Source organism: Lipotes vexillifer, unplaced genomic scaffold (assembly GCF_000442215.2).
Source record: "Lipotes vexillifer unplaced genomic scaffold, Lipotes_vexillifer_v1.1 scaffold1600, whole genome shotgun sequence".
In the NCBI taxonomy this organism is placed as follows: domain Eukaryota; kingdom Metazoa; phylum Chordata; class Mammalia; order Artiodactyla; family Lipotidae; genus Lipotes; species Lipotes vexillifer.
In genome coordinates, this window is record NW_006799073.1 from 324,928 (window position 1) to 335,209 (window position 10,282).

Consider the following 10,282-nt stretch of genomic DNA (forward strand, 5'->3'; position numbering starts at 1 on the left):
AACAAAATACAACTTTTATGTGACCTGAATGACTAACGGTAATTTGTTTTCAGAGAAAATGTTGAAGCAGTGAAATTTAAAGTAACTCCTTTTTCCCACCTGAGTGCTCTGTCTTGTCTTCTTTTTTATGAAGCAGAATATTAGAAATAGAACTAACTTGAGACTCTTTGCAAACTGATAGACTTATGTGAAGTTCCATAATTTTCATTCTGTAATTCTCCTACATCCTATCCTTAGAACTGCTTTGTAACATTGCTACTTGCCTTTTCTTACTCCATGAATCCATTCCTTATTCATTCATGCCTTTATTCGGGAGGCTTTTTAATGATCTCAGAAGTTATATTTGGATCCTCACCAGATAATCTAGAACTAAAATTCAATTAATATTTGGGGTTAATTTGTTTCCATTAAGTGCTAAATTTCTGTTTTGACTTAAACCTAACAGAGGTAGAAAAAGTGTCATAGTAGTCAGCAGAATATGAATACGCCAACATCATCACCATCCTCATGGCCGTCATCTATAGGTATGTGCGTGTATTAGGCTCTGTGCTCAGTGCTTTACATGCACTACTAACCTACCTAAAAGGTAGGTATTTTTACTGTCTCCATCTGACAGAGAAGGTAAATGAGGTGCAGAGAGGTGAAGTCTCATGCCCATGCTCACACAGCAGGTAGGTAGTGGTATCAGGGGCAGAACCCTGATCTGGCCGACTGGAGTGCACCTGCTGCATAAAAGAGGATGATGGGAGGGCAGGGGAGCGGGTACAGGTGCCAGGCTTACCCAGTCAGGGAGCTGAGCTACTCCCGGGCTCTGCCGAGACCTCTGCCGCACTGCCTCTTCCTGGGCTTCGTTTGCTTCATGCATAAAGGGAGAAAGTTTGAATTCTAACTCTAAGGCTCACTAATGTTATGTTTCTCACAAATGTTTTGTAAATGTCTCATAATAAAACCTTTTCTAATGTGGGCATTAGTGTGGCTAATTTGTAATAAGTCTCAAAAAGCTCTCAAATATTCATCCCAACTTGACCGACAGGAGCTTGAGATATGCTGACAGTAGCTTACTAATTAAGAGATGAGCATCAGAATCACATCTGGTTTAAATTGTGGCTCTATCGACAACCAGTGGTATTAGGCAAGTGTCTTAATCTTTCTGAGGCTTGATTCCATTCTGTTTAAATGGGAATATCAGTGTGCCTGCCTCTTAGGATTGCTGTGGGGAATGAGTCAGATACTCCACTTAGCTTAGTGCAGGGCCTGGCAGTTGGTAGACTGTAAGTGAGCTGTTAGTGGAGAGGCAATATAGTGGAAGCTTGGAGGACAGACTGAAGAGTTAGAAGCCTGGGTTCAAACCCTGGCTCATTCATTAGCTGTATCAACACAGTCAAGTGATGCAGAGCCCCAATCTCCTCCTCTGTGAGATGAAGATAATAGTCTCTGTCTCATAGATAGGGTAATTACGGGGATGAAAAGTCATTATCACACGCGCAATACTTAGAAAGGTGCATGGCACATAGCAAGTGCTCAGTAAACAACAGCTTGTAAGATGATGGTGATTCTGACAGACTAAATAGATGAATTAGCACCCAGTATCTGAATTGGAACACACACAACCTACCTTTATTCCCCCTCTGTAAACCTCTTTCTCCCTCCTCACAAAAAAAGCCTCTAAAGTGGTAAAAATTGCTTATTTAATGTTAATTCTTAAAAGATAAAGTTCTTCAGCGTTGTTCTTTCTAAAGATGCTTTTTCTGGTATCTCTCATAGAAGTAAAATTAATAAGGCTGCTCAAAACTAAGCCAGATGCCAAAAAAAGGGGGAAAAAGCACATGTTGTATGATTCCACGTATATAACGTTCAAAAGTACACAAAAATAATATGTAGAAGTAATGATAGTGGTTCATCCTGGAGAGTGAAGGGGCTCTAGTGACTGGATGGGGGAGCATCAGGGGTACTGGTAAGGTTCTGTTTCTTGATCTGGGGGCTGATTACATGAGTATGTAGACTTTGTGGAAAAGTCAAGTTATATAAACTCTTGGGATTTATACACTTTGTACATTTTCAATTAAAAGTTTGCTAGGGCTCCCCTGGTGGCGCAGTGGTTGGGAGTCCGCCTGCCGATGCAGGGAACGTGGGTTTGTGCCCCGGTCTGGGAGGATCCCACATGCTGCGGAGCGGCTGGACCCGTGAGCCATGGCCATTGGGCCTGCGCGTCCGTAGCCTGTGCTCCACAACGGGAGAGGCCACAGCAGTGAGAGGCCTGCGTACCACAAAAAAAAAAACAAAAAAAAAAACAGTTTGCTAAAATAAGAACGCTACTCAGACATCATTTGTGTTTGCCTGCAGTTCTTTCCCAGTAACAGAGGGTCTGCTTTTTCTGAGTGGGTCTAGTTTTAAGAAGCCCAGTAAGTAGCCTGACTGCAGTTAAGATAGAGATCCAGGGTACAAGGCGAGGATTTTCCCAGGTGAGCATAATCCCTGCTGTTCCCCAAGGTGCAAAGCAGTGCCTTGGAAAGATAACCAAGAGTGTGGCTTCTTTCCCCACATGTTTTCCAAAGTCAAAAAGCCAAACTTGAATTCATCAGATTCTGATCTGTATATTCATTCAAAGGAAAAAGTCCACAAAAGGATCTGTGCAGAGAGCCCAAGTTCTGCAGGCAAGAATGGGTTTGAATCCCAGCTTTACCACTTGCCTGTAGTGTCAGCTTAGACAAGTCCCTTCTCCTTTCAGTCTTAGTGTTTGTCATTTATGAAGTGGGAATTATAATGTTTACCTTTCAAGATTGTGTATGAAAGTGGCCCATAGTAGCTTATCTTAGTGCTGTTATCATTGTCATTATTATGTTTATTTTGCCTATTGCTTTCTCTCCTAGTCCACCATCTTTTTTTTTTTTAACATCTTTATTGGAGTATAATTGCTTTACAGTGGTGTGTTAGTTTCTGCTTTATAACAAAGTGAATCAGCTATACATATATATATATCCCCATATCTCTTCCCTCTTGCGTCTCCATCCTTCCCAACCTCCCTATCCCACCCCTCTAGGTGGTCACAAAGCACCGAGCTGATCTCCCCTGTGCTATGCAGCTCCTTCCCACTAGCTATCGGTTTTACATTTGGTAGTGTATATATGTCCATGCCACTCTCTCACTTTGTCCCAGCTTACCCTTCCCCCTTCCCCTCAGGTCCATCCTCTTGTAGGTCTGAGTCTTTATTCCCGTCCTGCCCCTAGGTTCTTCATGACCTTTTTTTAGATTCCATATATATGTGTTAGCATACGGTATGTGTTTTTCTCTTTCTGACTTACTTCACTCTGTATGGCAGACTCTGGGTCCATCCACCTCACTACAAATAACTCAGTTTCGTTTCTTTTTATGGCTGAGTAATATTCCATTGTATATATGTGCCGCATCTTCTTTATTCATCTGTCGATGGACACTTAGGTTGCTTCCATGTCCTGGCTATTGTGGATAGAGCTGCAGCGAACATTGTGGTACATGACTCTTTTTGAATTATGGTTTTCTCAGGGTATAAAAATATGGAACGCTTCACGAATTTGCATGTCATCCTTGCACAGGGGCCATGCTAATCTCTGTATCGTTCCAGTTTTAGTATATGTGCTGCCAAAGCAAGCACTAGTCCACCATCTTGAAAGTATTTAACCAGATCCCTCAAATTAAGTAGTGGCTCTATTGGCAGAGTCACGGTGGAGACTTGTCAGGTAGAAGTAGATGATGATAGTAATGCAAGTGTCTCTGTCTAGAGCATTGGTTCTCAGAAGTGAGGACTGGAAGCTGGTCCCAGTCACCTCTGAATGCTTCCAGTGGCACACATAGCACCCTCTGGTGGAAAGTCATAACTGAGGAACTTCTAAAATATTAGATGTTGTCAGAACATTTGTTTCTGTTATAAATCTAAATTCAGTCTTTACTGTTATAAGCAAAAACTTCATTAATTAATCCTAAGTAATTTTGTGACAGTCGGATAAACTGTGCCCACAAGTACTATATCATGCAGTGAATAAATAAGTTCATTTCCTATTCCCGTGTAGATGAGCTCAGGTATGTAGTAAGACCCTTAATTCCTTCTTGGAAAGCAGATGATAACACCGTTTTCATTCTCACAACAACAACAAAAGGCTGCACACAGTAGTCCAGAAATTCTTTCTTTCTGAAACAGCATCTACTGCGAAGTTCAGGGCAGCAAACATTCTTTATGAGCATTCAAGTGAGCAGCTGGATTCTGAGATCAGTAAATAATTTATTTTATTTCAACTGACTAGCCGGGTGCTTCAGATCTTTCCTGACACTGATGGATGGTCTCCTCTGCTCGTCCATCCTGTGTCAGTCAGAGCAGAGATTCCACTTGCCCCCTGTGGCAAGTTCTTCTAAGTGGTAAGTGTCTGTGTGCGGCATTTACCCAGCAGCACTGCTGATTCCACAAAAAACCACCCATCCACTCTGAGTTAGTGGTACATGAGAGCGCAGAGCCGAGGCGCGGCATTCCCAAGCTCTGCGGTGCCATTGTAGCAGCCTGCCTCCTGACTGGGGAGTAGGGGCCAGTGTCCCAGTTTTACTGTCTGCTGTTTGTTTCTGGGAAAGTCAGGGGATAAGAGACTCAGACTTTGATTTGCAAGACCCAAAATTGCATCAATTTTCCACCAGACTTTTTCTTTTTTTAGTCTCAGCATTTCTTTTAATAACAAATTGTTAACTGAATAATCCAGTGATCAGCAATGTGTTTTAAGTATACTGTGATACAGCCATATACAGAAATGTTATAAAACCTTTGAGAGGAAGCCCTCTCAAAATTTCTATTGAAATGGGAATGTATCAATATGTTAAAATAGAAAAAATACGGTGCTTTGTGACCACCTAGAGGGGTGGGATAGGGAGGGTGGGAGGGAGGGAGATGCAAGAGGGAAGAGATTTGGGAACATATGTATATGTATAACTGATTCACTTTGTTATAAAGCAGAAACTAACACACCATTGTAAAGCAATTATACTCCAATAAAGAAGTAAAAAAAAAAATAGGAAAAATAACATTCACAGTATGATTTGCAGCTATGCAAATATGAGTATATGTACATAAACACATATATGCCAACACATGTATACATAAATATATATATATATATATATATATATATATATATATATATATAAATTCCTCCAAGGAAATATATCAAAATGCTAACAATAGTTATCAATGGGTGGTAAAGTTACAAGTGATTTTTTTTCTTTTTTTCCTGGGATTTTTACAATGATCACATATGGCTTTTCTGTGGAAGGGAGCTTTTTTCTTTTTTAAAATCCTTTTCTCTTCACCATATTAAAAAGAGAAATTAATGAAGTAATGTGTTACTGCCCATCCGGATATATCATATCTTACTGGTTGTCAAGCAGCATATCCTACATCATGCCCATCTCCAGTCACAGGCAGAAAGGACAGAAACTCAGGCACAAACACACCCCATCCAAATGGCAGTGCATTCACTCTAGGGAGCAGCCTAAGCAGCACGTGCAGCAACTTCAGTTCTCCACTCAAACCGCTCCCCATCTCTCACCCAACGTTTTAGGTTTACTTCTTTTTTTTAAATTTATTTTTGGCTGTGTTGGGTCTTCCTTTCTGTGCGAGGGCTCTCTCCAGTTGCTGTGAGCGGGGGCCCCTCTTCATCGTGGTGCGCGGGCCTCTCACTGTCACGGCCTCTCCCGTTGTGGAGCACAGGCTCCAGACGCGCAGGCTCAGTAGTTGTGGCTCACGGGCTTAGTTGCTCCACGGCATGTGGGATCTTCCCAGACTAGGACTCGAACCCGTGTCCCCTGCATTGGCAGGCAGATTCTTAACCACTGCGCCACCAGGGAAGCCCCCAGGTTTACTTTTTGATGTGATACAGTACTCTTCACACAAGCTGCACGTGGGGACAGACCATTTTAATCCTCTACTCTATGCCACTCAGTCTGTCCTTGAGGGAAATGCTACCCGTTTAGTAAATTTACCCACCAAGCCAGAAATCACCGTCATTCTGGACACTTCTCCGTCATCAACGGAAACAGACAGGTAAGCCTTGCTTGCTTTCTAAAAATGGCCAATCCTGCTTGGAAAATTACAGCATATGCTAAGATTTCTCACTCCTGCAGAGAATGGTCCACCAGACTTTTATATGAATCAAAAACTTTATTGGAGTCCATTAATGAAACCTGGGACAAAGATCTGATCTTTTTCAATAATATTAACAGGAAGAATTATAATTTTTAAAAGCAGTTATCGTTTATCAAATGCTTGCTATGTGCCAAGCACTCTGCTGATCACTCTCTTACATGCGTTGTCTCCTGTAATCATAGTACTTTATTAGATAGTACTGATATTATCTCCATTTTTTATTTGAGGAGACTGGGGTAAAGGGAAAATCTAGTAAGTAATGAGGCTGGGATCCAAGACTGTCTTGAGGCTGAGGCCTTGGCTAACTACTAGATCATGCCTTGAATGTGGATCGTCATTGCACTAATACTCTGTATTTCTATCAATATAACAGTGTACGGTATACAATGAACTTTCACCCCATTACCATATTTAATTGACACAGCACACTGACGATGTTATTCCCATTTCATGACAAAACTGAAGCTCGGAGGAGTTAATGAAATCATGCGATGTATTTAAAGCACTTAGTGCTTCCTGGCACATAGCTGTTGCTTAATAAGTACTAACTCTCTTCCCCTCCCTGTCAGCCATCAGATATACAGTAGGATGTCCAGTCCCAGTAGCAGAACTGGGACTGAAACTCAGTCCTATACACTAAATCCAGTCCGTCACATGACAGATACGTCAGTCATTAATAACGTCCCTTCGCCAAGGAAGTGATTACTTCTAGTTGGCCAGTTCCAAAAATTCTGCCTATCCCTCACTCTTCTCCCTGTACTAGCACCTGGAGGTCAGTGTCAGTGTAGCACGTGTGCTGCGAGTCCATCCTCCATTCACATTGTTAATCAGTCCCTGCACTTCTTCCCTCTGGGCCCAGACCTGACCTCAGAATCATTTCCAACACAGCCTTTTTTTTTTCTTCACCACGTGGCATGTTGGATCTTAGTTCCCCGACCAGGGATCAAACCCGCACCCCCTGCATTGGAAGCACGGAGTCTTAACAACTGGACCACCAGGGAAGTCCCATCCAACACAGCCTTATAAGCAGCCCCTACCAATCAGTTGGCGTTGGTTCGTTCTTAAGTTGAAATCTATTTGCCATCCATGCTCTGTCAACCTGGAAAACTCACCAAACAAAGCCATCATTCCTGTATTTCCAAAAAGTATTTTTGGACTATTTCATCTTGTCTGCTTCCCTTCCATGTTGGGTGTAAAAGTACAGGTGCCCTTTAAGTGTAGACCTTGCCTGAGCTTATACCAAGTTGAGATTTTTTTCCATTAACTTGAACTCCTGTATGCTTGACCATAGGATTAGGCACTAAGACATGGGTGCTACCCAAACATGCCAAGGCTGGCAGGTTGAAGTAGGTTTGGGGAAATTGAATCTAAAAGGGTCAGATGGTGAATGCCAGCCATGATCTAAGAAGCCTATAGTATACTATCAATAAGTTCTTATTGGCTGGCTGACGGAAACTGAATTACAACACACCAGCCAAGGGGTGTATACTATCAATACATAGTACAGTATACTATAGTATACTATCAATAAGTTCTTATTGGCTGGCTGACGGAAACTGAATTACAACACACCAGCCAAGGCGCTGCCCATAAACCCATGTAAGACTCAAGGCAGAGAAGGTCAAGACATGAGCATAGCATACCTCTCATTTATATGGTACTTTAAGGCAGTGGTTCCTACCATGACCGTGTATCAGACTCACCAAATCCCTGGCCTCATACCAGACCTGCTGGCTCAGAATCTCTCCTTAATTGTGGGGTTTGGGAAATGCAATCTCACAGTATTCAAAGGACTTTCTTACCCCCTATCTCTTTGTCCAATGCTTGTTTTTACTTATTGGGCAGGTCAGCCTGGTTTTCCCAGCACAGGGTCTCAGGCTGAGAAATGTTTTGATAGTTGTGCCACTTGTGCTAACTTGACTCCTTCACCTTATCATTTGTCGATATTGACCATCCTTATGTCACCAAAGGAATATGTTACTGAATACATAATATACCATGAATCCCATCTGTGTCATTACTACATATATAATCTAACATAATTCTGTATAGGATATACAAATTCTGTATAGGGTCTACAGATAAAGATTATATTATAAAACAACCTCTACCAGAAGTTTCCATGGTTACCTCCATTATCTTTTCATAAAAAAATCCGTATGCATAATCATAACACTTTTGATCACAGTAGTTTTTTAACAAAAGCATCAAGTACAGTAGCACATACCTTAGAGAAAGCAAAGAGATTTCATCTCATAAACAGCTCCAAGTTTGTAATGGCTGCCCAGAGCATTGTGCTGAGGTAGCATCTCAAGCTGCATCTGAGGGCAACATGAACTCTGTGATTGATTAAAAATGTCTGCCTTGGGCCTGAGCATGATGAGAGGCAGCATGTTTGCCATCTGTTGTCTTTCCTGGTTTATCCTACTGCAGTTATTATTTAATCCTCCGGTCAGTACCTACAAGCCAGCACTCAAAGAAGACCCTATTACAGTATTATTTTTCAATATGTACTATGCAAACTTAAGAAACACATTCCAACACAAAACTACGTGAGTGGAAGCAACAGCTGTGGCCTGGACTTTATTACTCCTCAAGCTCACTCTGACGCTGAAAGTAGTTCGTGTGGTTGTATGAATAAAATATTCGCCCCTGTTATTTTCCAATGGGATACCTATAGAGTATAGTTCAAGTAGTTACGTAATCTGGAAATTCATGTTCTTAAGAAATGGATTGATCTTCCTTCTACTTTTCCATTTCATATTGAATACTAAGGAGATACCCTTCTCCATTCAAAGGCACTAAAACGTTCATGAGGAGACTTGCATCATGTTTAACTCCAGGATCCCTGGGTCCTTGAGTAATTTGAGAATGCAAATTCTAGCATTGTAGTATTTTTTTAAATATTTATTTATTTATTTATTTATGGCTGTGTCGGGTCTTAGTTGCAGCACGCAGAGTCTTTCGTTGTGGTGCACAGGCTTCTCTCTAGTTGTGGCGTGCGGGTTTTCTCTCTCTAGTTGTGGTGTGTGGGCCCCAGAGCACATGGGCTCTGTAGTTGTGGCGTGCAGGCTCCAGAGCGTGTGGGTTCTGTAGTTGCGGCACATGGGCTCTCCAGTTGTGGCACGCAGGCTCTGTAGTTGTGGCATGCGGGCTTATTTGCCCCACAGCATGTGGGATCTTGGTTCCCCAACCAGGGATCGAACCTACGTCCCCTGCATTGGAAGGCGGATTCTTAACCACTGGACCACCAGGGAAGTCCCAGCATTCTAGTGTTAATAGTAATAAATTAGCAATAAATTCTAGTATTAAATGATCTCTCCCTGTTGTGACAACATTTTCTGAACCAAAATTTGGAATAGAGTTTATCAAATCCTAATGAATTTATGAGGTAGCAGGACAGATACTATCAAGACTGCCTCCAGAAAATTTCTTTACCACATTAATCCTTCATGTAGTGATCAAGTCAAGGGAAAATCGCCTGACAGGGAATGTCGGAAACTTTCTAACTGTATACTTTCCTCTCTGCTCCCAGATCTACCCTTTTGAGAATTCCCGTTCAGTAATCCACGGTTACTAGTGACAATGTGTCAGGCTTCTCAGATGGCTGAGAAAGAATTAAGAATTGGAAAACGTTGAGAACCACTGGCATAATGGAATTAGTGGGAATCGGATACATGAGAGTTTGCCAAGGTTCCGTATTCTTTTTACCACTTCCTCATCCTTGGCACCTGAGCTTTGACAATGTACTGGGGCCTGGGCGTAGGGACGATCAGGTTTTTCCTCATTCTGCAGGTGATATTATAAATTCTCTTAGGAAACACAGCATTATTGCTGTGTTTGTGGTGCACGGTCTTTGTTGCTCCGCGGCATGTGAGATCTCCCCGGACCAGGGCTCGAACCCGTGTCCCCTGCACTGGCAGGCGGATTCTTTTTTTTTTTTTTTTATCTTTATTGGAGTATAATTGCTTTACACTGTTGCGTTAGTTGCTGCTGTATAACAAAGTGAATCAGCCATACGTATCATATATCCCCATATGCCCTCCCTCTATTCCCGGACCGGGGCACGAACCCGTGTCCCCTGAATCGGCAGGCGGACTCTCAACCACCGCGCCACCAGGG

General features: G+C 42.2%; 1 protein-coding gene across 6 annotated transcripts in view; it reads left to right on the top strand.

Moving 5' to 3' along the window:
• MAPKAP1 (MAPK associated protein 1) overlaps positions 1–10,282 on the top strand; it is a 236,533-nt gene that overhangs the window by 190,664 nt on the left and 35,587 nt on the right. The gene's annotated exons all lie outside the window — the stretch shown is intronic.